This window comes from Schistocerca piceifrons, unplaced genomic scaffold, assembly GCF_021461385.2.
Source record: "Schistocerca piceifrons isolate TAMUIC-IGC-003096 unplaced genomic scaffold, iqSchPice1.1 HiC_scaffold_1763, whole genome shotgun sequence".
Lineage (NCBI taxonomy): Eukaryota > Metazoa > Arthropoda > Insecta > Orthoptera > Acrididae > Schistocerca > Schistocerca piceifrons.
Genome location: NW_025727638.1, coordinates 1 through 23,332, shown reverse-complemented (window position 1 = coordinate 23,332; position 23,332 = coordinate 1). Strand labels below are relative to the sequence as shown.

The 23,332-nt window shown below is 43.3% G+C and overlaps 61 non-coding genes across 61 annotated transcripts; 30 read left to right on the top strand and 31 right to left on the bottom strand.

Moving 5' to 3' along the window:
- Positions 1-6: 6 nt before the first annotated feature.
- On the bottom strand, positions 7-95 carry Trnay-gua. Its single transcript is given in 2 exon segments — positions 7-42; positions 59-95. It is a non-coding gene; the product is annotated as a tRNA-Tyr (tRNA).
- Positions 96-343: 248 nt separating this feature from the next.
- On the top strand, positions 344-415 carry Trnaq-cug. Its single transcript has one exon. It is a non-coding gene; the product is annotated as a tRNA-Gln (tRNA).
- A 358-nt stretch (positions 416-773) lies between these two features.
- On the bottom strand, positions 774-862 carry Trnay-gua. The gene is given in 2 exon segments: positions 774-809; positions 826-862. It is a non-coding gene; the product is annotated as a tRNA-Tyr (tRNA).
- A 248-nt stretch (positions 863-1,110) lies between these two features.
- Positions 1,111-1,182, top strand: Trnaq-cug. Its single transcript has one exon. It is a non-coding gene; the product is annotated as a tRNA-Gln (tRNA).
- Positions 1,183-1,540: 358 nt separating this feature from the next.
- On the bottom strand, positions 1,541-1,629 carry Trnay-gua. Its single transcript is given in 2 exon segments — positions 1,541-1,576; positions 1,593-1,629. It is a non-coding gene; the product is annotated as a tRNA-Tyr (tRNA).
- A 248-nt stretch (positions 1,630-1,877) lies between these two features.
- Positions 1,878-1,949, top strand: Trnaq-cug. The gene has a single exon. It is a non-coding gene; the product is annotated as a tRNA-Gln (tRNA).
- A 358-nt stretch (positions 1,950-2,307) lies between these two features.
- Trnay-gua lies at positions 2,308-2,396 on the bottom strand. Its single transcript is given in 2 exon segments — positions 2,308-2,343; positions 2,360-2,396. It is a non-coding gene; the product is annotated as a tRNA-Tyr (tRNA).
- A 248-nt stretch (positions 2,397-2,644) lies between these two features.
- On the top strand, positions 2,645-2,716 carry Trnaq-cug. The gene has a single exon. It is a non-coding gene; the product is annotated as a tRNA-Gln (tRNA).
- A 358-nt stretch (positions 2,717-3,074) lies between these two features.
- Trnay-gua lies at positions 3,075-3,163 on the bottom strand. Its single transcript is given in 2 exon segments — positions 3,075-3,110; positions 3,127-3,163. It is a non-coding gene; the product is annotated as a tRNA-Tyr (tRNA).
- Positions 3,164-3,411: 248 nt separating this feature from the next.
- On the top strand, positions 3,412-3,483 carry Trnaq-cug. The gene has a single exon. It is a non-coding gene; the product is annotated as a tRNA-Gln (tRNA).
- A 358-nt stretch (positions 3,484-3,841) lies between these two features.
- On the bottom strand, positions 3,842-3,930 carry Trnay-gua. The gene is given in 2 exon segments: positions 3,842-3,877; positions 3,894-3,930. It is a non-coding gene; the product is annotated as a tRNA-Tyr (tRNA).
- A 248-nt stretch (positions 3,931-4,178) lies between these two features.
- Positions 4,179-4,250, top strand: Trnaq-cug. Its single transcript has one exon. It is a non-coding gene; the product is annotated as a tRNA-Gln (tRNA).
- Positions 4,251-4,608: 358 nt separating this feature from the next.
- On the bottom strand, positions 4,609-4,697 carry Trnay-gua. Its single transcript is given in 2 exon segments — positions 4,609-4,644; positions 4,661-4,697. It is a non-coding gene; the product is annotated as a tRNA-Tyr (tRNA).
- A 248-nt stretch (positions 4,698-4,945) lies between these two features.
- On the top strand, positions 4,946-5,017 carry Trnaq-cug. The gene has a single exon. It is a non-coding gene; the product is annotated as a tRNA-Gln (tRNA).
- A 358-nt stretch (positions 5,018-5,375) lies between these two features.
- On the bottom strand, positions 5,376-5,464 carry Trnay-gua. The gene is given in 2 exon segments: positions 5,376-5,411; positions 5,428-5,464. It is a non-coding gene; the product is annotated as a tRNA-Tyr (tRNA).
- Positions 5,465-5,712: 248 nt separating this feature from the next.
- Positions 5,713-5,784, top strand: Trnaq-cug. Its single transcript has one exon. It is a non-coding gene; the product is annotated as a tRNA-Gln (tRNA).
- Positions 5,785-6,142: 358 nt separating this feature from the next.
- Positions 6,143-6,231, bottom strand: Trnay-gua. Its single transcript is given in 2 exon segments — positions 6,143-6,178; positions 6,195-6,231. It is a non-coding gene; the product is annotated as a tRNA-Tyr (tRNA).
- Positions 6,232-6,479: 248 nt separating this feature from the next.
- On the top strand, positions 6,480-6,551 carry Trnaq-cug. Its single transcript has one exon. It is a non-coding gene; the product is annotated as a tRNA-Gln (tRNA).
- Positions 6,552-6,909: 358 nt separating this feature from the next.
- Positions 6,910-6,998, bottom strand: Trnay-gua. The gene is given in 2 exon segments: positions 6,910-6,945; positions 6,962-6,998. It is a non-coding gene; the product is annotated as a tRNA-Tyr (tRNA).
- Positions 6,999-7,246: 248 nt separating this feature from the next.
- On the top strand, positions 7,247-7,318 carry Trnaq-cug. Its single transcript has one exon. It is a non-coding gene; the product is annotated as a tRNA-Gln (tRNA).
- Positions 7,319-7,676: 358 nt separating this feature from the next.
- Trnay-gua lies at positions 7,677-7,765 on the bottom strand. Its single transcript is given in 2 exon segments — positions 7,677-7,712; positions 7,729-7,765. It is a non-coding gene; the product is annotated as a tRNA-Tyr (tRNA).
- A 248-nt stretch (positions 7,766-8,013) lies between these two features.
- Trnaq-cug lies at positions 8,014-8,085 on the top strand. The gene has a single exon. It is a non-coding gene; the product is annotated as a tRNA-Gln (tRNA).
- A 358-nt stretch (positions 8,086-8,443) lies between these two features.
- Positions 8,444-8,532, bottom strand: Trnay-gua. The gene is given in 2 exon segments: positions 8,444-8,479; positions 8,496-8,532. It is a non-coding gene; the product is annotated as a tRNA-Tyr (tRNA).
- Positions 8,533-8,780: 248 nt separating this feature from the next.
- On the top strand, positions 8,781-8,852 carry Trnaq-cug. Its single transcript has one exon. It is a non-coding gene; the product is annotated as a tRNA-Gln (tRNA).
- A 358-nt stretch (positions 8,853-9,210) lies between these two features.
- Trnay-gua lies at positions 9,211-9,299 on the bottom strand. The gene is given in 2 exon segments: positions 9,211-9,246; positions 9,263-9,299. It is a non-coding gene; the product is annotated as a tRNA-Tyr (tRNA).
- A 248-nt stretch (positions 9,300-9,547) lies between these two features.
- Trnaq-cug lies at positions 9,548-9,619 on the top strand. Its single transcript has one exon. It is a non-coding gene; the product is annotated as a tRNA-Gln (tRNA).
- A 358-nt stretch (positions 9,620-9,977) lies between these two features.
- Positions 9,978-10,067, bottom strand: Trnay-gua. The gene is given in 2 exon segments: positions 9,978-10,013; positions 10,030-10,067. It is a non-coding gene; the product is annotated as a tRNA-Tyr (tRNA).
- Positions 10,068-10,315: 248 nt separating this feature from the next.
- On the top strand, positions 10,316-10,387 carry Trnaq-cug. Its single transcript has one exon. It is a non-coding gene; the product is annotated as a tRNA-Gln (tRNA).
- Positions 10,388-10,745: 358 nt separating this feature from the next.
- On the bottom strand, positions 10,746-10,834 carry Trnay-gua. Its single transcript is given in 2 exon segments — positions 10,746-10,781; positions 10,798-10,834. It is a non-coding gene; the product is annotated as a tRNA-Tyr (tRNA).
- A 248-nt stretch (positions 10,835-11,082) lies between these two features.
- Trnaq-cug lies at positions 11,083-11,154 on the top strand. The gene has a single exon. It is a non-coding gene; the product is annotated as a tRNA-Gln (tRNA).
- A 358-nt stretch (positions 11,155-11,512) lies between these two features.
- Positions 11,513-11,601, bottom strand: Trnay-gua. Its single transcript is given in 2 exon segments — positions 11,513-11,548; positions 11,565-11,601. It is a non-coding gene; the product is annotated as a tRNA-Tyr (tRNA).
- A 248-nt stretch (positions 11,602-11,849) lies between these two features.
- Positions 11,850-11,921, top strand: Trnaq-cug. The gene has a single exon. It is a non-coding gene; the product is annotated as a tRNA-Gln (tRNA).
- A 358-nt stretch (positions 11,922-12,279) lies between these two features.
- Trnay-gua lies at positions 12,280-12,368 on the bottom strand. Its single transcript is given in 2 exon segments — positions 12,280-12,315; positions 12,332-12,368. It is a non-coding gene; the product is annotated as a tRNA-Tyr (tRNA).
- A 248-nt stretch (positions 12,369-12,616) lies between these two features.
- On the top strand, positions 12,617-12,688 carry Trnaq-cug. The gene has a single exon. It is a non-coding gene; the product is annotated as a tRNA-Gln (tRNA).
- Positions 12,689-13,046: 358 nt separating this feature from the next.
- Positions 13,047-13,135, bottom strand: Trnay-gua. The gene is given in 2 exon segments: positions 13,047-13,082; positions 13,099-13,135. It is a non-coding gene; the product is annotated as a tRNA-Tyr (tRNA).
- Positions 13,136-13,383: 248 nt separating this feature from the next.
- On the top strand, positions 13,384-13,455 carry Trnaq-cug. Its single transcript has one exon. It is a non-coding gene; the product is annotated as a tRNA-Gln (tRNA).
- A 358-nt stretch (positions 13,456-13,813) lies between these two features.
- Trnay-gua lies at positions 13,814-13,902 on the bottom strand. The gene is given in 2 exon segments: positions 13,814-13,849; positions 13,866-13,902. It is a non-coding gene; the product is annotated as a tRNA-Tyr (tRNA).
- Positions 13,903-14,150: 248 nt separating this feature from the next.
- Trnaq-cug lies at positions 14,151-14,222 on the top strand. The gene has a single exon. It is a non-coding gene; the product is annotated as a tRNA-Gln (tRNA).
- A 358-nt stretch (positions 14,223-14,580) lies between these two features.
- Trnay-gua lies at positions 14,581-14,669 on the bottom strand. Its single transcript is given in 2 exon segments — positions 14,581-14,616; positions 14,633-14,669. It is a non-coding gene; the product is annotated as a tRNA-Tyr (tRNA).
- Positions 14,670-14,917: 248 nt separating this feature from the next.
- Trnaq-cug lies at positions 14,918-14,989 on the top strand. Its single transcript has one exon. It is a non-coding gene; the product is annotated as a tRNA-Gln (tRNA).
- Positions 14,990-15,347: 358 nt separating this feature from the next.
- Trnay-gua lies at positions 15,348-15,436 on the bottom strand. The gene is given in 2 exon segments: positions 15,348-15,383; positions 15,400-15,436. It is a non-coding gene; the product is annotated as a tRNA-Tyr (tRNA).
- A 249-nt stretch (positions 15,437-15,685) lies between these two features.
- Positions 15,686-15,757, top strand: Trnaq-cug. The gene has a single exon. It is a non-coding gene; the product is annotated as a tRNA-Gln (tRNA).
- A 358-nt stretch (positions 15,758-16,115) lies between these two features.
- Trnay-gua lies at positions 16,116-16,204 on the bottom strand. Its single transcript is given in 2 exon segments — positions 16,116-16,151; positions 16,168-16,204. It is a non-coding gene; the product is annotated as a tRNA-Tyr (tRNA).
- Positions 16,205-16,453: 249 nt separating this feature from the next.
- Trnaq-cug lies at positions 16,454-16,525 on the top strand. The gene has a single exon. It is a non-coding gene; the product is annotated as a tRNA-Gln (tRNA).
- A 358-nt stretch (positions 16,526-16,883) lies between these two features.
- Trnay-gua lies at positions 16,884-16,972 on the bottom strand. The gene is given in 2 exon segments: positions 16,884-16,919; positions 16,936-16,972. It is a non-coding gene; the product is annotated as a tRNA-Tyr (tRNA).
- Positions 16,973-17,221: 249 nt separating this feature from the next.
- Positions 17,222-17,295, top strand: Trnaq-cug. The gene has a single exon. It is a non-coding gene; the product is annotated as a tRNA-Gln (tRNA).
- Positions 17,296-17,653: 358 nt separating this feature from the next.
- Trnay-gua lies at positions 17,654-17,744 on the bottom strand. The gene is given in 2 exon segments: positions 17,654-17,690; positions 17,707-17,744. It is a non-coding gene; the product is annotated as a tRNA-Tyr (tRNA).
- Positions 17,745-17,991: 247 nt separating this feature from the next.
- Trnaq-cug lies at positions 17,992-18,064 on the top strand. The gene has a single exon. It is a non-coding gene; the product is annotated as a tRNA-Gln (tRNA).
- A 358-nt stretch (positions 18,065-18,422) lies between these two features.
- Positions 18,423-18,511, bottom strand: Trnay-gua. The gene is given in 2 exon segments: positions 18,423-18,458; positions 18,475-18,511. It is a non-coding gene; the product is annotated as a tRNA-Tyr (tRNA).
- A 250-nt stretch (positions 18,512-18,761) lies between these two features.
- On the top strand, positions 18,762-18,833 carry Trnaq-cug. The gene has a single exon. It is a non-coding gene; the product is annotated as a tRNA-Gln (tRNA).
- Positions 18,834-19,191: 358 nt separating this feature from the next.
- On the bottom strand, positions 19,192-19,280 carry Trnay-gua. Its single transcript is given in 2 exon segments — positions 19,192-19,227; positions 19,244-19,280. It is a non-coding gene; the product is annotated as a tRNA-Tyr (tRNA).
- A 249-nt stretch (positions 19,281-19,529) lies between these two features.
- Trnaq-cug lies at positions 19,530-19,601 on the top strand. Its single transcript has one exon. It is a non-coding gene; the product is annotated as a tRNA-Gln (tRNA).
- A 359-nt stretch (positions 19,602-19,960) lies between these two features.
- On the bottom strand, positions 19,961-20,050 carry Trnay-gua. Its single transcript is given in 2 exon segments — positions 19,961-19,997; positions 20,014-20,050. It is a non-coding gene; the product is annotated as a tRNA-Tyr (tRNA).
- A 253-nt stretch (positions 20,051-20,303) lies between these two features.
- Trnaq-cug lies at positions 20,304-20,376 on the top strand. The gene has a single exon. It is a non-coding gene; the product is annotated as a tRNA-Gln (tRNA).
- Positions 20,377-20,737: 361 nt separating this feature from the next.
- On the bottom strand, positions 20,738-20,826 carry Trnay-gua. The gene is given in 2 exon segments: positions 20,738-20,773; positions 20,790-20,826. It is a non-coding gene; the product is annotated as a tRNA-Tyr (tRNA).
- Positions 20,827-21,075: 249 nt separating this feature from the next.
- On the top strand, positions 21,076-21,147 carry Trnaq-cug. The gene has a single exon. It is a non-coding gene; the product is annotated as a tRNA-Gln (tRNA).
- Positions 21,148-21,507: 360 nt separating this feature from the next.
- Trnay-gua lies at positions 21,508-21,596 on the bottom strand. Its single transcript is given in 2 exon segments — positions 21,508-21,543; positions 21,560-21,596. It is a non-coding gene; the product is annotated as a tRNA-Tyr (tRNA).
- Positions 21,597-21,844: 248 nt separating this feature from the next.
- Positions 21,845-21,916, top strand: Trnaq-cug. The gene has a single exon. It is a non-coding gene; the product is annotated as a tRNA-Gln (tRNA).
- Positions 21,917-22,274: 358 nt separating this feature from the next.
- Trnay-gua lies at positions 22,275-22,363 on the bottom strand. The gene is given in 2 exon segments: positions 22,275-22,310; positions 22,327-22,363. It is a non-coding gene; the product is annotated as a tRNA-Tyr (tRNA).
- A 248-nt stretch (positions 22,364-22,611) lies between these two features.
- Positions 22,612-22,683, top strand: Trnaq-cug. The gene has a single exon. It is a non-coding gene; the product is annotated as a tRNA-Gln (tRNA).
- A 359-nt stretch (positions 22,684-23,042) lies between these two features.
- Positions 23,043-23,131, bottom strand: Trnay-gua. The gene is given in 2 exon segments: positions 23,043-23,078; positions 23,095-23,131. It is a non-coding gene; the product is annotated as a tRNA-Tyr (tRNA).
- Between the last annotated feature and the right edge of the window lie 201 nt (positions 23,132-23,332).

The following is a 23,332-nucleotide window of genomic DNA, read 5'->3' as shown; positions in this document are numbered from 1 at the left end:
AAACAGTCCTCTGGGCCGGATTTGAACCAGCGACCTATGGATAACTGTGAATCTTCCACTACAGTCCACCGCTCTACCAACTGAGCTACCAGAGGCCCTGCATACTTTCTTATTCGTACTGATTGCTTTACGTCCGTCCCTGTCTTTCGTTTCCACACACTGCTACTCAGCGCTGCCATATAGACGCACAGGAAATGCAGTCATCGGCTGCAAGTGCAAACATTGCCCAGATTAAGTTTTATAATGCTCGATCGTGTCAATTATGTTAAAAAATGCAAGTAGGAAGTGTCTGAAGTACGTCAGAACACTGCTAAGTGTATTTACGAGTCCCATTCTCCTGTCTGGTTCCATGGTGTAACGGTTAGCACTCTGGACTCTGAATCCAGCGATCCGAGTTCGAATCTCGGTGGAACCTTCGTTTAGTCTAAATTTTCTGTAATAAGCGTTTCTCGCCGAGGAAGTAACAGCGATAGGCTCAGGGGTGTAGTTTCTACGTTTGTATTAAAAACGAGATGTCTATGAAACGGCTGAATATTGGTGCGACTATGTGACCTATATAGCACATTAAACGAGTAATGCCTGTAAGAGCAAGCAATTTTACTATAATTCGAAGAAATATCATTATCCTACGAAGGCTAAGAATCCCATGATTATCAACTAGCTACTAGAAGCTGAGCAAATGAATTTCCTTTAAAATAGGTTTAAAACATAGGGAGGTTCTGACCGAGTGGGCATGCTCTGGAGCCTCTTTGCTCCTGAGATTAGAAAAACAGTCCTCTGGGCCGGATTTGAACCAGCGACCTATGGATAACTGTGAATCTTCCACTACAGTCCACCGCTCTACCAACTGAGCTACCAGAGGCCCTGCATACTTTCTTATTCGTACTGATTGCTTTACGTCCGTCCCTGTCTTTCGTTTCCACACACTGCTACTCAGCGCTGCCATATAGACGCACAGGAAATGCAGTCATCGGCTGCAAGTGCAAACATTGCCCAGATTAAGTTTTATAATGCTCGATCGTGTCAATTATGTTAAAAAATGCAAGTAGGAAGTGTCTGAAGTACGTCAGAACACTGCTAAGTGTATTTACGAGTCCCATTCTCCTGTCTGGTTCCATGGTGTAACGGTTAGCACTCTGGACTCTGAATCCAGCGATCCGAGTTCGAATCTCGGTGGAACCTTCGTTTAGTCTAAATTTTCTGTAATAAGCGTTTCTCGCCGAGGAAGTAACAGCGATAGGCTCAGGGGTGTAGTTTCTACGTTTGTATTAAAAACGAGATGTCTATGAAACGGCTGAATATTGGTGCGACTATGTGACCTATATAGCACATTAAACGAGTAATGCCTGTAAGAGCAAGCAATTTTACTATAATTCGAAGAAATATCATTATCCTACGAAGGCTAAGAATCCCATGATTATCAACTAGCTACTAGAAGCTGAGCAAATGAATTTCCTTTAAAATAGGTTTAAAACATAGGGAGGTTCTGACCGAGTGGGCATGCTCTGGAGCCTCTTTGCTCCTGAGATTAGAAAAACAGTCCTCTGGGCCGGATTTGAACCAGCGACCTATGGATAACTGTGAATCTTCCACTACAGTCCACCGCTCTACCAACTGAGCTACCAGAGGCCCTGCATACTTTCTTATTCGTACTGATTGCTTTACGTCCGTCCCTGTCTTTCGTTTCCACACACTGCTACTCAGCGCTGCCATATAGACGCACAGGAAATGCAGTCATCGGCTGCAAGTGCAAACATTGCCCAGATTAAGTTTTATAATGCTCGATCGTGTCAATTATGTTAAAAAATGCAAGTAGGAAGTGTCTGAAGTACGTCAGAACACTGCTAAGTGTATTTACGAGTCCCATTCTCCTGTCTGGTTCCATGGTGTAACGGTTAGCACTCTGGACTCTGAATCCAGCGATCCGAGTTCGAATCTCGGTGGAACCTTCGTTTAGTCTAAATTTTCTGTAATAAGCGTTTCTCGCCGAGGAAGTAACAGCGATAGGCTCAGGGGTGTAGTTTCTACGTTTGTATTAAAAACGAGATGTCTATGAAACGGCTGAATATTGGTGCGACTATGTGACCTATATAGCACATTAAACGAGTAATGCCTGTAAGAGCAAGCAATTTTACTATAATTCGAAGAAATATCATTATCCTACGAAGGCTAAGAATCCCATGATTATCAACTAGCTACTAGAAGCTGAGCAAATGAATTTCCTTTAAAATAGGTTTAAAACATAGGGAGGTTCTGACCGAGTGGGCATGCTCTGGAGCCTCTTTGCTCCTGAGATTAGAAAAACAGTCCTCTGGGCCGGATTTGAACCAGCGACCTATGGATAACTGTGAATCTTCCACTACAGTCCACCGCTCTACCAACTGAGCTACCAGAGGCCCTGCATACTTTCTTATTCGTACTGATTGCTTTACGTCCGTCCCTGTCTTTCGTTTCCACACACTGCTACTCAGCGCTGCCATATAGACGCACAGGAAATGCAGTCATCGGCTGCAAGTGCAAACATTGCCCAGATTAAGTTTTATAATGCTCGATCGTGTCAATTATGTTAAAAAATGCAAGTAGGAAGTGTCTGAAGTACGTCAGAACACTGCTAAGTGTATTTACGAGTCCCATTCTCCTGTCTGGTTCCATGGTGTAACGGTTAGCACTCTGGACTCTGAATCCAGCGATCCGAGTTCGAATCTCGGTGGAACCTTCGTTTAGTCTAAATTTTCTGTAATAAGCGTTTCTCGCCGAGGAAGTAACAGCGATAGGCTCAGGGGTGTAGTTTCTACGTTTGTATTAAAAACGAGATGTCTATGAAACGGCTGAATATTGGTGCGACTATGTGACCTATATAGCACATTAAACGAGTAATGCCTGTAAGAGCAAGCAATTTTACTATAATTCGAAGAAATATCATTATCCTACGAAGGCTAAGAATCCCATGATTATCAACTAGCTACTAGAAGCTGAGCAAATGAATTTCCTTTAAAATAGGTTTAAAACATAGGGAGGTTCTGACCGAGTGGGCATGCTCTGGAGCCTCTTTGCTCCTGAGATTAGAAAAACAGTCCTCTGGGCCGGATTTGAACCAGCGACCTATGGATAACTGTGAATCTTCCACTACAGTCCACCGCTCTACCAACTGAGCTACCAGAGGCCCTGCATACTTTCTTATTCGTACTGATTGCTTTACGTCCGTCCCTGTCTTTCGTTTCCACACACTGCTACTCAGCGCTGCCATATAGACGCACAGGAAATGCAGTCATCGGCTGCAAGTGCAAACATTGCCCAGATTAAGTTTTATAATGCTCGATCGTGTCAATTATGTTAAAAAATGCAAGTAGGAAGTGTCTGAAGTACGTCAGAACACTGCTAAGTGTATTTACGAGTCCCATTCTCCTGTCTGGTTCCATGGTGTAACGGTTAGCACTCTGGACTCTGAATCCAGCGATCCGAGTTCGAATCTCGGTGGAACCTTCGTTTAGTCTAAATTTTCTGTAATAAGCGTTTCTCGCCGAGGAAGTAACAGCGATAGGCTCAGGGGTGTAGTTTCTACGTTTGTATTAAAAACGAGATGTCTATGAAACGGCTGAATATTGGTGCGACTATGTGACCTATATAGCACATTAAACGAGTAATGCCTGTAAGAGCAAGCAATTTTACTATAATTCGAAGAAATATCATTATCCTACGAAGGCTAAGAATCCCATGATTATCAACTAGCTACTAGAAGCTGAGCAAATGAATTTCCTTTAAAATAGGTTTAAAACATAGGGAGGTTCTGACCGAGTGGGCATGCTCTGGAGCCTCTTTGCTCCTGAGATTAGAAAAACAGTCCTCTGGGCCGGATTTGAACCAGCGACCTATGGATAACTGTGAATCTTCCACTACAGTCCACCGCTCTACCAACTGAGCTACCAGAGGCCCTGCATACTTTCTTATTCGTACTGATTGCTTTACGTCCGTCCCTGTCTTTCGTTTCCACACACTGCTACTCAGCGCTGCCATATAGACGCACAGGAAATGCAGTCATCGGCTGCAAGTGCAAACATTGCCCAGATTAAGTTTTATAATGCTCGATCGTGTCAATTATGTTAAAAAATGCAAGTAGGAAGTGTCTGAAGTACGTCAGAACACTGCTAAGTGTATTTACGAGTCCCATTCTCCTGTCTGGTTCCATGGTGTAACGGTTAGCACTCTGGACTCTGAATCCAGCGATCCGAGTTCGAATCTCGGTGGAACCTTCGTTTAGTCTAAATTTTCTGTAATAAGCGTTTCTCGCCGAGGAAGTAACAGCGATAGGCTCAGGGGTGTAGTTTCTACGTTTGTATTAAAAACGAGATGTCTATGAAACGGCTGAATATTGGTGCGACTATGTGACCTATATAGCACATTAAACGAGTAATGCCTGTAAGAGCAAGCAATTTTACTATAATTCGAAGAAATATCATTATCCTACGAAGGCTAAGAATCCCATGATTATCAACTAGCTACTAGAAGCTGAGCAAATGAATTTCCTTTAAAATAGGTTTAAAACATAGGGAGGTTCTGACCGAGTGGGCATGCTCTGGAGCCTCTTTGCTCCTGAGATTAGAAAAACAGTCCTCTGGGCCGGATTTGAACCAGCGACCTATGGATAACTGTGAATCTTCCACTACAGTCCACCGCTCTACCAACTGAGCTACCAGAGGCCCTGCATACTTTCTTATTCGTACTGATTGCTTTACGTCCGTCCCTGTCTTTCGTTTCCACACACTGCTACTCAGCGCTGCCATATAGACGCACAGGAAATGCAGTCATCGGCTGCAAGTGCAAACATTGCCCAGATTAAGTTTTATAATGCTCGATCGTGTCAATTATGTTAAAAAATGCAAGTAGGAAGTGTCTGAAGTACGTCAGAACACTGCTAAGTGTATTTACGAGTCCCATTCTCCTGTCTGGTTCCATGGTGTAACGGTTAGCACTCTGGACTCTGAATCCAGCGATCCGAGTTCGAATCTCGGTGGAACCTTCGTTTAGTCTAAATTTTCTGTAATAAGCGTTTCTCGCCGAGGAAGTAACAGCGATAGGCTCAGGGGTGTAGTTTCTACGTTTGTATTAAAAACGAGATGTCTATGAAACGGCTGAATATTGGTGCGACTATGTGACCTATATAGCACATTAAACGAGTAATGCCTGTAAGAGCAAGCAATTTTACTATAATTCGAAGAAATATCATTATCCTACGAAGGCTAAGAATCCCATGATTATCAACTAGCTACTAGAAGCTGAGCAAATGAATTTCCTTTAAAATAGGTTTAAAACATAGGGAGGTTCTGACCGAGTGGGCATGCTCTGGAGCCTCTTTGCTCCTGAGATTAGAAAAACAGTCCTCTGGGCCGGATTTGAACCAGCGACCTATGGATAACTGTGAATCTTCCACTACAGTCCACCGCTCTACCAACTGAGCTACCAGAGGCCCTGCATACTTTCTTATTCGTACTGATTGCTTTACGTCCGTCCCTGTCTTTCGTTTCCACACACTGCTACTCAGCGCTGCCATATAGACGCACAGGAAATGCAGTCATCGGCTGCAAGTGCAAACATTGCCCAGATTAAGTTTTATAATGCTCGATCGTGTCAATTATGTTAAAAAATGCAAGTAGGAAGTGTCTGAAGTACGTCAGAACACTGCTAAGTGTATTTACGAGTCCCATTCTCCTGTCTGGTTCCATGGTGTAACGGTTAGCACTCTGGACTCTGAATCCAGCGATCCGAGTTCGAATCTCGGTGGAACCTTCGTTTAGTCTAAATTTTCTGTAATAAGCGTTTCTCGCCGAGGAAGTAACAGCGATAGGCTCAGGGGTGTAGTTTCTACGTTTGTATTAAAAACGAGATGTCTATGAAACGGCTGAATATTGGTGCGACTATGTGACCTATATAGCACATTAAACGAGTAATGCCTGTAAGAGCAAGCAATTTTACTATAATTCGAAGAAATATCATTATCCTACGAAGGCTAAGAATCCCATGATTATCAACTAGCTACTAGAAGCTGAGCAAATGAATTTCCTTTAAAATAGGTTTAAAACATAGGGAGGTTCTGACCGAGTGGGCATGCTCTGGAGCCTCTTTGCTCCTGAGATTAGAAAAACAGTCCTCTGGGCCGGATTTGAACCAGCGACCTATGGATAACTGTGAATCTTCCACTACAGTCCACCGCTCTACCAACTGAGCTACCAGAGGCCCTGCATACTTTCTTATTCGTACTGATTGCTTTACGTCCGTCCCTGTCTTTCGTTTCCACACACTGCTACTCAGCGCTGCCATATAGACGCACAGGAAATGCAGTCATCGGCTGCAAGTGCAAACATTGCCCAGATTAAGTTTTATAATGCTCGATCGTGTCAATTATGTTAAAAAATGCAAGTAGGAAGTGTCTGAAGTACGTCAGAACACTGCTAAGTGTATTTACGAGTCCCATTCTCCTGTCTGGTTCCATGGTGTAACGGTTAGCACTCTGGACTCTGAATCCAGCGATCCGAGTTCGAATCTCGGTGGAACCTTCGTTTAGTCTAAATTTTCTGTAATAAGCGTTTCTCGCCGAGGAAGTAACAGCGATAGGCTCAGGGGTGTAGTTTCTACGTTTGTATTAAAAACGAGATGTCTATGAAACGGCTGAATATTGGTGCGACTATGTGACCTATATAGCACATTAAACGAGTAATGCCTGTAAGAGCAAGCAATTTTACTATAATTCGAAGAAATATCATTATCCTACGAAGGCTAAGAATCCCATGATTATCAACTAGCTACTAGAAGCTGAGCAAATGAATTTCCTTTAAAATAGGTTTAAAACATAGGGAGGTTCTGACCGAGTGGGCATGCTCTGGAGCCTCTTTGCTCCTGAGATTAGAAAAACAGTCCTCTGGGCCGGATTTGAACCAGCGACCTATGGATAACTGTGAATCTTCCACTACAGTCCACCGCTCTACCAACTGAGCTACCAGAGGCCCTGCATACTTTCTTATTCGTACTGATTGCTTTACGTCCGTCCCTGTCTTTCGTTTCCACACACTGCTACTCAGCGCTGCCATATAGACGCACAGGAAATGCAGTCATCGGCTGCAAGTGCAAACATTGCCCAGATTAAGTTTTATAATGCTCGATCGTGTCAATTATGTTAAAAAATGCAAGTAGGAAGTGTCTGAAGTACGTCAGAACACTGCTAAGTGTATTTACGAGTCCCATTCTCCTGTCTGGTTCCATGGTGTAACGGTTAGCACTCTGGACTCTGAATCCAGCGATCCGAGTTCGAATCTCGGTGGAACCTTCGTTTAGTCTAAATTTTCTGTAATAAGCGTTTCTCGCCGAGGAAGTAACAGCGATAGGCTCAGGGGTGTAGTTTCTACGTTTGTATTAAAAACGAGATGTCTATGAAACGGCTGAATATTGGTGCGACTATGTGACCTATATAGCACATTAAACGAGTAATGCCTGTAAGAGCAAGCAATTTTACTATAATTCGAAGAAATATCATTATCCTACGAAGGCTAAGAATCCCATGATTATCAACTAGCTACTAGAAGCTGAGCAAATGAATTTCCTTTAAAATAGGTTTAAAACATAGGGAGGTTCTGACCGAGTGGGCATGCTCTGGAGCCTCTTTGCTCCTGAGATTAGAAAAACAGTCCTCTGGGCCGGATTTGAACCAGCGACCTATGGATAACTGTGAATCTTCCACTACAGTCCACCGCTCTACCAACTGAGCTACCAGAGGCCCTGCATACTTTCTTATTCGTACTGATTGCTTTACGTCCGTCCCTGTCTTTCGTTTCCACACACTGCTACTCAGCGCTGCCATATAGACGCACAGGAAATGCAGTCATCGGCTGCAAGTGCAAACATTGCCCAGATTAAGTTTTATAATGCTCGATCGTGTCAATTATGTTAAAAAATGCAAGTAGGAAGTGTCTGAAGTACGTCAGAACACTGCTAAGTGTATTTACGAGTCCCATTCTCCTGTCTGGTTCCATGGTGTAACGGTTAGCACTCTGGACTCTGAATCCAGCGATCCGAGTTCGAATCTCGGTGGAACCTTCGTTTAGTCTAAATTTTCTGTAATAAGCGTTTCTCGCCGAGGAAGTAACAGCGATAGGCTCAGGGGTGTAGTTTCTACGTTTGTATTAAAAACGAGATGTCTATGAAACGGCTGAATATTGGTGCGACTATGTGACCTATATAGCACATTAAACGAGTAATGCCTGTAAGAGCAAGCAATTTTACTATAATTCGAAGAAATATCATTATCCTACGAAGGCTAAGAATCCCATGATTATCAACTAGCTACTAGAAGCTGAGCAAATGAATTTCCTTTAAAATAGGTTTAAAACATAGGGAGGTTCTGACCGAGTGGGCATGCTCTGGAGCCTCTTTGCTCCTGAGATTAGAAAAACAGTCCTCTGGGCCGGATTTGAACCAGCGACCTATGGATAACTGTGAATCTTCCACTACAGTCCACCGCTCTACCAACTGAGCTACCAGAGGCCCTGCATACTTTCTTATTCGTACTGATTGCTTTACGTCCGTCCCTGTCTTTCGTTTCCACACACTGCTACTCAGCGCTGCCATATAGACGCACAGGAAATGCAGTCATCGGCTGCAAGTGCAAACATTGCCCAGATTAAGTTTTATAATGCTCGATCGTGTCAATTATGTTAAAAAATGCAAGTAGGAAGTGTCTGAAGTACGTCAGAACACTGCTAAGTGTATTTACGAGTCCCATTCTCCTGTCTGGTTCCATGGTGTAACGGTTAGCACTCTGGACTCTGAATCCAGCGATCCGAGTTCGAATCTCGGTGGAACCTTCGTTTAGTCTAAATTTTCTGTAATAAGCGTTTCTCGCCGAGGAAGTAACAGCGATAGGCTCAGGGGTGTAGTTTCTACGTTTGTATTAAAAACGAGATGTCTATGAAACGGCTGAATATTGGTGCGACTATGTGACCTATATAGCACATTAAACGAGTAATGCCTGTAAGAGCAAGCAATTTTACTATAATTCGAAGAAATATCATTATCCTACGAAGGCTAAGAATCCCATGATTATCAACTAGCTACTAGAAGCTGAGCAAATGAATTTCCTTTAAAATAGGTTTAAAACATAGGGAGGTTCTGACCGAGTGGGCATGCTCTGGAGCCTCTTTGCTCCTGAGATTAGAAAAACAGTCCTCTGGGCCGGATTTGAACCAGCGACCTATGGATAACTGTGAATCTTCCACTACAGTCCACCGCTCTACCAACTGAGCTACCAGAGGCCCTGCATACTTTCTTATTCGTACTGATTGCTTTACGTCCGTCCCTGTCTTTCGTTTCCACACACTGCTACTCAGCGCTGCCATATAGACGCACAGGAAATGCAGTCATCGGCTGCAAGTGCAAACATTGCCCAGATTAAGTTTTATAATGCTCGATCGTGTCAATTATGTTAAAAAATGCAAGTAGGAAGTGTCTGAAGTACGTCAGAACACTGCTAAGTGTATTTACGAGTCCCATTCTCCTGTCTGGTTCCATGGTGTAACGGTTAGCACTCTGGACTCTGAATCCAGCGATCCGAGTTCGAATCTCGGTGGAACCTTCGTTTAGTCTAAATTTTCTGTAATAAGCGTTTCTCGCCGAGGAAGTAACAGCGATAGGCTCAGGGGTGTAGTTTCTACGTTTGTATTAAAAACGAGATGTCTATGAAACGGCTGAATATTGGTGCGACTATGTGACCTATATAGCACATTAAACGAGTAATGCCTGTAAGAGCAAGCAATTTTACTATAATTCGAAGAAATATCATTATCCTACGAAGGCTAAGAATCCCATGATTATCAACTAGCTACTAGAAGCTGAGCAAATGAATTTCCTTTAAAATAGGTTTAAAACATAGGGAGGTTCTGACCGAGTGGGCATGCTCTGGAGCCTCTTTGCTCCTGAGATTAGAAAAACAGTCCTCTGGGCCGGATTTGAACCAGCGACCTATGGATAACTGTGAATCTTCCACTACAGTCCACCAGCTCTACCAACTGAGCTACCAGAGGCCCTGCATACTTTCTTATTCGTACTGATTGCTTTACGTCCGTCCCTGTCTTTCGTTTCCACACACTGCTACTCAGCGCTGCCATATAGACGCACAGGAAATGCAGTCATCGGCTGCAAGTGCAAACATTGCCCAGATTAAGTTTTATAATGCTCGATCGTGTCAATTATGTTAAAAAATGCAAGTAGGAAGTGTCTGAAGTACGTCAGAACACTGCTAAGTGTATTTACGAGTCCCATTCTCCTGTCTGGTTCCATGGTGTAACGGTTAGCACTCTGGACTCTGAATCCAGCGATCCGAGTTCGAATCTCGGTGGAACCTTCGTTTAGTCTAAATTTTCTGTAATAAGCGTTTCTCGCCGAGGAAGTAACAGCGATAGGCTCAGGGGTGTAGTTTCTACGTTTGTATTAAAAACGAGATGTCTATGAAACGGCTGAATATTGGTGCGACTATGTGACCTATATAGCACATTAAACGAGTAATGCCTGTAAGAGCAAGCAATTTTACTATAATTCGAAGAAATATCATTATCCTACGAAGGCTAAGAATCCCATGATTATCAACTAGCTACTAGAAGCTGAGCAAATGAATTTCCTTTAAAATAGGTTTAAAACATAGGGAGGTTCTGACCGAGTGGGCATGCTCTGGAGCCTCTTTGCTCCTGAGATTAGAAAAACAGTCCTCTGGGCCGGATTTGAACCAGCGACCTATGGATAACTGTGAATCTTCCACTACAGTCCACCGCTCTACCAACTGAGCTACCAGAGGCCCTGCATACTTTCTTATTCGTACTGATTGCTTTACGTCCGTCCCTGTCTTTCGTTTCCACACACTGCTACTCAGCGCTGCCATATAGACGCACAGGAAATGCAGTCATCGGCTGCAAGTGCAAACATTGCCCAGATTAAGTTTTATAATGCTCGATCGTGTCAATTATGTTAAAAAATGCAAGTAGGAAGTGTCTGAAGTACGTCAGAACACTGCTAAGTGTATTTACGAGTCCCATTCTCCTGTCTGGTTCCATGGTGTAACGGTTAGCACTCTGGACTCTGAATCCAGCGATCCGAGTTCGAATCTCGGTGGAACCTTCGTTTAGTCTAAATTTTCTGTAATAAGCGTTTCTCGCCGAGGAAGTAACAGCGATAGGCTCAGGGGTGTAGTTTCTACGTTTGTATTAAAAACGAGATGTCTATGAAACGGCTGAATATTGGTGCGACTATGTGACCTATATAGCACATTAAACGAGTAATGCCTGTAAGAGCAAGCAATTTTACTATAATTCGAAGAAATATCATTATCCTACGAAGGCTAAGAATCCCATGATTATCAACTAGCTACTAGAAGCTGAGCAAATGAATTTCCTTTAAAATAGGTTTAAAACATAGGGAGGTTCTGACCGAGTGGGCATGCTCTGGAGCCTCTTTGCTCCTGAGATTAGAAAAACAGTCCTCTGGGCCGGATTTGAACCAGCGACCTATGGATAACTGTGAATCTTCCACTACAGTCCACCGCTCTACCAACTGAGCTACCAGAGGCCCTGCATACTTTCTTATTCGTACTGATTGCTTTACGTCCGTCCCTGTCTTTCGTTTCCACACACTGCTACTCAGCGCTGCCATATAGACGCACAGGAAATGCAGTCATCGGCTGCAAGTGCAAACATTGCCCAGATTAAGTTTTATAATGCTCGATCGTGTCAATTATGTTAAAAAATGCAAGTAGGAAGTGTCTGAAGTACGTCAGAACACTGCTAAGTGTATTTACGAGTCCCATTCTCCTGTCTGGTTCCATGGTGTAACGGTTAGCACTCTGGACTCTGAATCCAGCGATCCGAGTTCGAATCTCGGTGGAACCTTCGTTTAGTCTAAATTTTCTGTAATAAGCGTTTCTCGCCGAGGAAGTAACAGCGATAGGCTCAGGGGTGTAGTTTCTACGTTTGTATTAAAAACGAGATGTCTATGAAACGGCTGAATATTGGTGCGACTATGTGACCTATATAGCACATTAAACGAGTAATGCCTGTAAGAGCAAGCAATTTTACTATAATTCGAAGAAATATCATTATCCTACGAAGGCTAAGAATCCCATGATTATCAACTAGCTACTAGAAGCTGAGCAAATGAATTTCCTTTAAAATAGGTTTAAAACATAGGGAGGTTCTGACCGAGTGGGCATGCTCTGGAGCCTCTTTGCTCCTGAGATTAGAAAAACAGTCCTCTGGGCCGGATTTGAACCAGCGACCTATGGATAACTGTGAATCTTCCACTACAGTCCACCGCTCTACCAACTGAGCTACCAGAGGCCCTGCATACTTTCTTATTCGTACTGATTGCTTTACGTCCGTCCCTGTCTTTCGTTTCCACACACTGCTACTCAGCGCTGCCATATAGACGCACAGGAAATGCAGTCATCGGCTGCAAGTGCAAACATTGCCCAGATTAAGTTTTATAATGCTCGATCGTGTCAATTATGTTAAAAAATGCAAGTAGGAAGTGTCTGAAGTACGTCAGAACACTGCTAAGTGTATTTACGAGTCCCATTCTCCTGTCTGGTTCCATGGTGTAACGGTTAGCACTCTGGACTCTGAATCCAGCGATCCGAGTTCGAATCTCGGTGGAACCTTCGTTTAGTCTAAATTTTCTGTAATAAGCGTTTCTCGCCGAGGAAGTAACAGCGATAGGCTCAGGGGTGTAGTTTCTACGTTTGTATTAAAAACGAGATGTCTATGAAACGGCTGAATATTGGTGCGACTATGTGACCTATATAGCACATTAAACGAGTAATGCCTGTAAGAGCAAGCAATTTTACTATAATTCGAAGAAATATCATTATCCTACGAAGGCTAAGAATCCCATGATTATCAACTAGCTACTAGAAGCTGAGCAAATGAATTTCCTTTAAAATAGGTTTAAAACATAGGGAGGTTCTGACCGAGTGGGCATGCTCTGGAGCCTCTTTGCTCCTGAGATTAGAAAAACAGTCCTCTGGGCCGGATTTGAACCAGCGACCTATGGATAACTGTGAATCTTCCACTACAGTCCACCGCTCTACCAACTGAGCTACCAGAGGCCCTGCATACTTTCTTATTCGTACTGATTGCTTTACGTCCGTCCCTGTCTTTCGTTTCCACACACTGCTACTCAGCGCTGCCATATAGACGCACAGGAAATGCAGTCATCGGCTGCAAGTGCAAACATTGCCCAGATTAAGTTTTATAATGCTCGATCGTGTCAATTATGTTAAAAAATGCAAGTAGGAAGTGTCTGAAGTACGTCAGAACACTGCTAAGTGTATTTACGAGTCCCATTCTCCTGTCTGGTTCCATGGTGTAACGGTTAGCACTCTGGACTCTGAATCCAGCGATCCGAGTTCGAATCTCGGTGGAACCTTCGTTTAGTCTAAATTTTCTGTAATAAGCGTTTCTCGCCGAGGAAGTAACAGCGATAGGCTCAGGGGTGTAGTTTCTACGTTTGTATTAAAAACGAGATGTCTATGAAACGGCTGAATATTGGTGCGACTATGTGACCTATATAGCACATTAAACGAGTAATGCCTGTAAGAGCAAGCAATTTTACTATAATTCGAAGAAATATCATTATCCTACGAAGGCTAAGAATCCCATGATTATCAACTAGCTACTAGAAGCTGAGCAAATGAATTTCCTTTAAAATAGGTTTAAAACATAGGGAGGTTCTGACCGAGTGGGCATGCTCTGGAGCCTCTTTGCTCCTGAGATTAGAAAAACAGTCCTCTGGGCCGGATTTGAACCAGCGACCTATGGATAACTGTGAATCTTCCACTACAGTCCACCGCTCTACCAACTGAGCTACCAGAGGCCCTGCATACTTTCTTATTCGTACTGATTGCTTTACGTCCGTCCCTGTCTTTCGTTTCCACACACTGCTACTCAGCGCTGCCATATAGACGCACAGGAAATGCAGTCATCGGCTGCAAGTGCAAACATTGCCCAGATTAAGTTTTATAATGCTCGATCGTGTCAATTATGTTAAAAAATGCAAGTAGGAAGTGTCTGAAGTACGTCAGAACACTGCTAAGTGTATTTACGAGTCCCATTCTCCTGTCTGGTTCCATGGTGTAACGGTTAGCACTCTGGACTCTGAATCCAGCGATCCGAGTTCGAATCTCGGTGGAACCTTCGTTTAGTCTAAATTTTCTGTAATAAGCGTTTCTCGCCGAGGAAGTAACAGCGATAGGCTCAGGGGTGTAGTTTCTACGTTTGTATTAAAAACGAGATGTCTATGAAACGGCTGAATATTGGTGCGACTATGTGACCTATATAGCACATTAAACGAGTAATGCCTGTAAGAGCAAGCAATTTTACTATAATTCGAAGAAATATCATTATCCTACGAAGGCTAAGAATCCCATGATTATCAACTAGCTACTAGAAGCTGAGCAAATGAATTTCCTTTAAAATAGGTTTAAAACATAGGGAGGTTCTGACCGAGTGGGCATGCTCTGGAGCCTCTTTGCTCCTGAGATTAGAAAAACAGTCCTCTGGGCCGGATTTGAACCAGCGACCTATGGATAACTGTGAATCTTCCACTACAGTCCACCGCTCTACCAACTGAGCTACCAGAGGCCCTGCATACTTTCTTATTCGTACTGATTGCTTTACGTCCGTCCCTGTCTTTCGTTTCCACACACTGCTACTCAGCGCTGCCATATAGACGCACAGGAAATGCAGTCATCGGCTGCAAGTGCAAACATTGCCCAGATTAAGTTTTATAATGCTCGATCGTGTCAATTATGTTAAAAAATGCAAGTAGGAAGTGTCTGAAGTACGTCAGAACACTGCTAAGTGTATTTACGAGTCCCATTCTCCTGTCTGGTTCCATGGTGTAACGGTTAGCACTCTGGACTCTGAATCCAGCGATCCGAGTTCGAATCTCGGTGGAACCTTCGTTTAGTCTAAATTTTCTGTAATAAGCGTTTCTCGCCGAGGAAGTAACAGCGATAGGCTCAGGGGTGTAGTTTCTACGTTTGTATTAAAAACGAGATGTCTATGAAACGGCTGAATATTGGTGCGACTATGTGACCTATATAGCACATTAAACGAGTAATGCCTGTAAGAGCAAGCAATTTTACTATAATTCGAAGAAATATCATTATCCTACGAAGGCTAAGAATCCCATGATTATCAACTAGCTACTAGAAGCTGAGCAAATGAATTTCCTTTAAAATAGGTTTAAAACATAGGGAGGTTCTGACCGAGTGGGCATGCTCTGGAGCCTCTTTGCTCCTGAGATTAGAAAAACAGTCCTCTGGGCCGGATTTGAACCAGCGACCTATGGATAACTGTGAATCTTCCACTACAGTCCACCGCTCTACCAACTGAGCTACCAGAGGCCCTGCATACTTTCTTATTCGTACTGATTGCTTTACGTCCGTCCCTGTCTTTCGTTTCCACACACTGCTACTCAGCGCTGCCATATAGACGCACAGGGAAATGCAGTCATCGGCTGCAAGTGCAAACATTGCCCAGATTAAGTTTTATAATGCTCGATCGTGTCAATTATGTTAAAAAATGCAAGTAGGAAGTGTCTGAAGTACGTCAGAACACTGCTAAGTGTATTTACGAGTCCCATTCTCCTGTCTGGTTCCATGGTGTAACGGTTAGCACTCTGGACTCTGAATCCAGCGATCCGAGTTCGAATCTCGGTGGAACCTTCGTTTAGTCTAAATTTTCTGTAATAAGCGTTTCTCGCCGAGGAAGTAACAGCGATAGGCTCAGGGGTGTAGTTTCTACGTTTGTATTAAAAACGAGATGTCTATGAAACGGCTGAATATTGGTGCGACTATGTGACCTATATAGCACATTAAACGAGTAATGCCTGTAAGAGCAAGCAATTTTACTATAATTCGAAGAAATATCATTATCCTACGAAGGCTAAGAATCCCATGATTATCAACTAGCTACTAGAAGCTGAGCAAATGAATTTCCTTTAAAATAGGTTTAAAACATAGGGAGGTTCTGACCGAGTGGGCATGCTCTGGAGCCTCTTTGCTCCTGAGATTAGAAAAACAGTCCTCTGGGCCGGATTTGAACCAGCGACCTATGGATAACTGTGAATCTTCCACTACAGTCCACCGCTCTACCAACTGAGCTACCAGAGGCCCTGCATACTTTCTTATTCGTACATGATTGCTTTACGTCCGTCCCTGTCTTTCGTTTCCACACACTGCTACTCAGCGCTGCCATATAGACGCACAGGAAATGCAGTCATCGGCTGCAAGTGCAAACATTGCCCAGATTAAGTTTTATAATGCTCGATCGTGTCAATTATGTTAAAAAATGCAAGTAGGAAGTGTCTGAAGTACGTCAGAACACTGCTAAGTGTATTTACGAGTCCCATTCTCCTGTCTGGTTCCATGGTGTAACGGTTAGCACTCTGGACTCTGAATCCAGCGATCCGAGTTCGAATCTCGGTGGAACCTTCGTTTAGTCTAAATTTTCTGTAATAAGCGTTTCTCGCCGAGGAAGTAACAGCGATAGGCTCAGGGGTGTAGTTTCTACGTTTGTATTAAAAACGAGATGTCTATGAAACGGCTGAATATTGGTGCGACTATGTGACCTATATAGCACATTAAACGAGTAATGCCTGTAAGAGCAAGCAATTTTACTATAATTCGAAGAAATATCATTATCCTACGAAGGCTAAGAATCCCATGATTATCAACTAGCTACTAGAAGCTGAGCAAATGAATTTCCTTTAAAATAGGTTTAAAACATAGGGAGGTTCTGACCGAGTGGGCATGCTCTGGAGCCTCTTTGCTCCTGAGATTAGAAAAACAGTCCTCTGGGCCGGATTTGAACCAGCGACCTATGGATAACTGTGAATCTTCCACTACAGTCCACCGCTCTACCAACTGAGCTACCAGAGGCCCTGCATACTTTCTTATTCGTACTGATTGCTTTACGTCCGTCCCTGTCTTTCGTTTCCACACACTGCTACTCAGCGCTGCCATATAGACCGCACAGGAAATGCAGTCATCGGCTGCAAGTGCAAACATTGCCCAGATTAAGTTTTATAATGCTCGATCGTGTCAATTATGTTAAAAAATGCAAGTAGGAAGTGTCTGAAGTACGTCAGAACACTGCTAAGTGTATTTACGAGTCCCATTCTCCTGTCTGGTTTCCATGGTGTAAACGGTTAGCACTCTGGACTCTGAATCCAGCGATCCGAGTTCGAATCTCGGTGGAACCTTCGTTTAGTCTAAAATTTTCTGTAATAAGCGTTTCTCGCCGAGGAAGTAACAGCGATAGGCTCAGGGGTGTAGTTTCTACGTTTGTATTAAAAAACGAGATGTCTATGAAACGGCTGAATATTGGTGCGACTATGTGACCTATATAGCACATTAAACGAGTAATGCCTGTAAGAGCAAGCAATTTTACTATAATTCGAAGAAATATCATTATCCTACGAAGGCTAAGATCCCATGATTATCAACTAGCTACTAGAAGCTGAGCAAATGAATTTCCTTTAAAATAGGTTTAAAACATAGGGAGGTTCTGACCGAGTGGGCATGCTCTGGAGGCCTCTTTGCTCCTGAGATTAGAAAAACAGTCCTCTGGCCGGATTTGAACCAGCGACCTATGGATAACTGTGAATCTTCCACTACAGTCCACCGCTCTACCAACTGAGCTACCAGAGGCCCTGCATACTTTCTTATTCGTACTGATTGCTTTACGTCCGTCCCTGTCTTTCGTATCCACACACTGCTACTCAGCGCTGCCATATAGACGCACAGGAAATGCAGTCATCGGCTGCAAGTGCAAACATTGCCCAGATTAAGTTTTATAATGCTCGATCGTGTCAATTATGTTAAAAAATGCAAGTAGGAAGTGTCTGAAGTACGTCAGAACACTGCTAAGTGTATTTACGAGTCCCATTCTCCTGTCTGGTTCCATGGTGTAACGGTTAGCACTCTGGACTCTGAATCCCAGCGATCCGAGTTCGAATCTCGGTGGAACCTTCGTTTAGTCTAAATTTTCTGTAATAAGCGTTTCTCGCCGAGGAAGTAACAGCGATAGGCTCAGGGGTGTAGTTTCTACGTTTGTATTAAAAACGAGATGTCTATGAAACGGCTGAATATTGGTGCGACTATGTGACCTATATAGCACTATTAAACGAGTAATGCCTGTAAGAGCAAGCAATTTTACTATAATTCGAAGAAATATCATTATCCTACGAAGGCTAAGAATCCATGATTATCAACTAGCTACTAGAAGCTGAGCAAATGAATTTCCTTTAAAATAGGTTTAAAACATAGGGAGGTTCTGACCGAGTGGGCATGCTCTGGAGCCTCTTTGCTCCTGAGATTAGAAAAACAGTCCTCTGGGCCGGATTTGAACCAGCGACCTATGGATAACTGTGAATCTTCCACTACAGTCCACCGCTCTACCAACTGAGCTACCAGAGGCCCTGCATACTTTCTTATTCGTACTGATTGCTTTACGTCCGTCCCTGTCTTTCGTTTCCACACACCCTGCTACTCAGCGCTGCCATATAGACGCACAGGAAATGCAGTCATCGGCTGCAAGTGCAAACATTGCCCAGATTAAGTTTTATAATGCTCGATCGTGTCAATTATGTTAAAAAATGCAAGTAGGAAGTGTCTGAAGTACGTCAGAACACTGCTAAGTGTATTTACGAGTCCCATTCTCCTGTCTGGTTCCATGGTGTAACGGTTAGCACTCTGGACTCTGAATCCAGCGATCCGAGTTCGAATCTCGGTGGAACCTTCGTTTAGTCTAAATTTCTGTAATAAGCGTTTCTCGCCGAGGAAGTAACAGCGATAGGCTCAGGGGTGTAGTTTCTACGTTTGTATTAAAAACGAGATGTCTATGAAACGGCTGAATATTGGTGCGACTATGTGACCTATATAGCACATTAAACGAGTAATGCCTGTAAGAGCAAGCAATTTTACTATAATTCGAAGAAAATATCATTATCCTACGAAGGCTAAGAATCCCATGATTATCAACTAGCTACTAGAAGCTGAGCAAATGAATTTCCTTTAAAATAGGTTTAAAACATAGGGAGGTTCTGACCGAGTGGGCATGCTCTGGAGCCTCTTTGCTCCTGAGATTAGAAAAACAGTCCTCTGGGCCGGATTTGAACCAGCGACCTATGGATAACTGTGAATCTTCCACTACAGTCCACCGCTCTACCAACTGAGCTACCAGAGGCCCTGCATACTTTCTTATTCGTACTGATTGCTTTAACGTCCGTCCCTGTCTTTCGTTTCCACACACTGCTACTCAGCGCTGCCATATAGACGCACAGGAAATGCAGTCATCGGCTGCAAGTGCAAACATTGCCCAGATTAAGTTTTATAATGCTCGATCGTGTCAATTATGTTAAAAAATGCAAGTAGGAAGTGTCTGAAGTACGTCAGAACACTGCTAAGTGTATTTACGAGTCCCATTCTCCTGTCTGGTTCCATGGTGTAACGGTTAGCACTCTGGACTCTGAATCCAGCGATCCGAGTTCGAATCTCGGTGGAACCTTCGTTTAGTCTAAATTTTCTGTAATAAGCGTTTCTCGCCGAGGAAGTAACAGCGATAGGCTCAGGGGTGTAGTTTCTACGTTTGTATTAAAAACGAGATGTCTATGAAACGGCTGAATATTGGTGCGACTATGTGACCTATATAGCACATTAAACGAGTAATGCCTGTAAGAGCAAGCAATTTTACTATAATTCGAAGAAATATCATTATCCTACGAAGGCTAAGAATCCCATGATTATCAACTAGCTACTAGAAGCTGAGCAAATGAATTTCCTTTAAAATAGGTTTAAAACATAGGGAGGTTCTGACCGAGTGGGCATGCTCTGGAGCCCTCTTTGCTCCTGAGATTAGAAAAACAGTCCTCTGGGCCGGATTTGAACCAGCGACCCTATGGATAACTGTGAATCTTCCACTACAGTCCACCGCTCTACCAACTGAGCTACCAGAGGCCCTGCATACTTTCTTATTCGTACTGATTGCTTTACGGTCCGTCCCTGTCTTTCGTTTCCACACACTGCTACTCAGCGCTGCCATATAGACGCCACAGGAAATGCAGTCATCCGGCTGCAAGTGCAAACATTGCCCCAGATTAAGTTTTATAATGCTCGATCGTGTCAATTATGTTTAAAAAATGCAAGTAGGAAGTGTCTGAAGTACGTCAGAACACTGCTAAGTGTAATTACGAGTCCCATTCTCCTGTCTGGTTCCATGGTGTAAACGGTTAGCACTCTGGACTCTGAATCCAGCGATCCGAGTTCGAATCTCGGTGGAACCTTCGTTTAGTCTAAATTTTCTGTAATAAGCGTTTCTCCGCCGAGGAAGTAACAGCGATAGGCTCAGGGGTGTAGTTTCTACGTTTGTATTAAAAACGAGATGTCTATGAAACGGCTGAATATTGGTGCGACTATGTGACCTATATAGCACATTAAACGAGTAATGCCCTGTAAGAGCAAGCAATTTTACTATAATTCGAAGAAATATCATTATCCTACGAAGTGCTAAGAATCCCATGATTATCAACTAGCTACTAGAAGCTGAGCAAATGAATTTCCTTTAAAATAGGTTTAAAACATAGGGAGGTTCTGACCGAGTGGGCATGCTCTGGAGCCTCTTTGCTCCTGAGATTAGAAAAACAGTCCTCTGGGCCGGATTTGAACCAGCGACCTATGGATAACTGTGAATCTTCCACTACAGTCCACCGCTCTACCAACTGAGCTACCAGAGGCCCTGCATACTTTCTTATTCGTACTGATTGCTTTACGTCCGTCCCTGTCTTTCGTTTCCACACACTGCTTACTCAGCGCTGCCATATAGACGCACAGGAAATGCAGTCATCGGCTGCAAGTGCAAACATTGCCCAGATTAAGTTTTATAATGCTCGATCGTGTCAATTATGTTAAAAAATGCAAGTAGGAAGTGTCTGAAGTACGTCAGAACACTGCTAAGTGTATTTACGAGTCCCATTCTCCTGTCTGGTTCCATGGTGTAACGGTTAGCACTCTGGACTCTGAATCCAGCGATCCGAGTTCGAATCTCGGTGGAACCTTCGTTTAGTCTAAATTTTCTGTAATAAGCGTTTCTCGCCGAGGAAGTAACAGCGATAGGCTCAGGGGTGTAGTTTCTACGTTTGTATTAAAAACGAGATGTCTATGAAACGGCTGAATATTGGTGCGACTATGTGACCTATATAGCACATTAAACGAGTAATGCCTGTAAGGAGCAAGCAATTTTACTATAATTCGAAGAAATATCATTATCCTACGAAAGGCTAAGAATCCCATGATTATCAACTAGCTACTAGAAGCTGAGCAAATGAATTTCCTTTAAAATAGGTTTAAAACATAGGGAGGTTCTGACCGAGTGGGCATGCTCTGGAGCCTCTTTGCTCCTGAGATTAGAAAAACAGTCCTCTGGGCCGGATTTGAACCAGCGACCTATGGATAACTGTGAATCTTCCACTACAGTCCACCGCTCTACCAACTGAGCTACCAGAGGCCCTGCATACTTTCTTATTCGTACTGATTGCTTTACGTCCGTCCCTGTCTTTCGTTTCCACACACTGCTACTCAGCGCTGCCATATAGACGCACAGGAAATGCAGTCATCGGCTGCAAGTGCAAACATTGCCCAGATTAAGTTTTATAATGCTCGATCGTGTCAATTATGTTAAAAAATGCAAGTAGGAAGTGTCTGAAGTACGTCAGAACACTGCTAAGTGTATTTACGAGTCCCATTCTCCTGTCTGGTTCCATGGTGTAACGGTTAGCACTCTGGACTCTGAATCCAGCGATCCGAGTTCGAATCTCGGTGGAACCTTCGTTTAGTCTAAATTTTCTGTAATAAGCGTTTCTCGCCGAGGAAGTAACAGCGATAGGCTCAGGGGTGTAGTTTCTACGTTTGTATTAAAAACGAGATGTCTATGAAACGGCTGAATATTGGTGCGACTATGTGACCTATATAGCACATTAAACGAGTAATGCCTGTAAGAGCAAGCAATTTTACTATAATTCGAAGAAATATCATTATCCTACGAAGGCTAAGAATCCCATGATTATCAACTAGCTACTAGAAGCTGAGCAAATGAATTTCCTTTAAAATAGGTTTAAAACATAGGGAGGTTCTGACCGAGTGGGCATGCTCTGGAGCCTCTTTGCTCCTGAGATTAGAAAAACAGTCCTCTGGGCCGGATTTGAACCAGCGACCTATGGATAACTGTGAATCTTCCACTACAGTCCACCGCTCTACCAACTGAGCTACCAGAGGCCCTGCATACTTTCTTATTCGTACTGATTGCTTTACGTCCGTCCCTGTCTTTCGTTTCCACACACTGCTACTCAGCGCTGCCATATAGACGCACAGGAAATGCAGTCATCGGCTGCAAGTGCAAACATTGCCCAGATTAAGTTTTATAATGCTCGATCGTGTCAATTATGTTAAAAAATGCAAGTAGGAAGTGTCTGAAGTACGTCAGAACACTGCTAAGTGTATTTACGAGTCCCATTCTCCTGTCTGGTTCCATGGTGTAACGGTTAGCACTCTGGACTCTGAATCCAGCGATCCGAGTTCGAATCTCGGTGGAACCTTCGTTTAGTCTAAATTTTCTGTAATAAGCGTTTCTCGCCGAGGAAGTAACAGCGATAGGCTCAGGGGTGTAGTTTCTACGTTTGTATTAAAAACGAGATGTCTATGAAACGGCTGAATATTGGTGCGACTATGTGACCTATATAGCACATTAAACGAGTAATGCCTGTAAGAGCAAGCAATTTTACTATAATTCGAAGAAATATCATTATCCTACGAAGGCTAAGAATCCCATGATTATCAACTAGCTACTAGAAGCTGAGCAAATGAATTTCCTTTAAAATAGGTTTAAAACATAGGGAGGTTCTGACCGAGTGGGCATGCTCTGGAGCTCTCTTTGCTCCTGAGATTAGAAAAACAGTCCTCTGGGCCGGATTTGAACCAGCGACCTATGGATAACTGTGAATCTTCCACTACAGTCCACCGCTCTACCAACTGAGCTACCAGAGGCCCTGCATACTTTCTTATTCGTACTGATTGCTTTACGTCCGTCCCTGTCTTTCGTTTCCACACACTGCTACTCAGCGCTGCCATATAGACGCACAGGAAATGCAGTCATCGGCTGCAAGTGCAAACATTGCCCAGATTAAGTTTTATAATGCTCGATCGTGTCAATTATGTTAAAAAATGCAAGTAGGAAGTGTCTGAAGT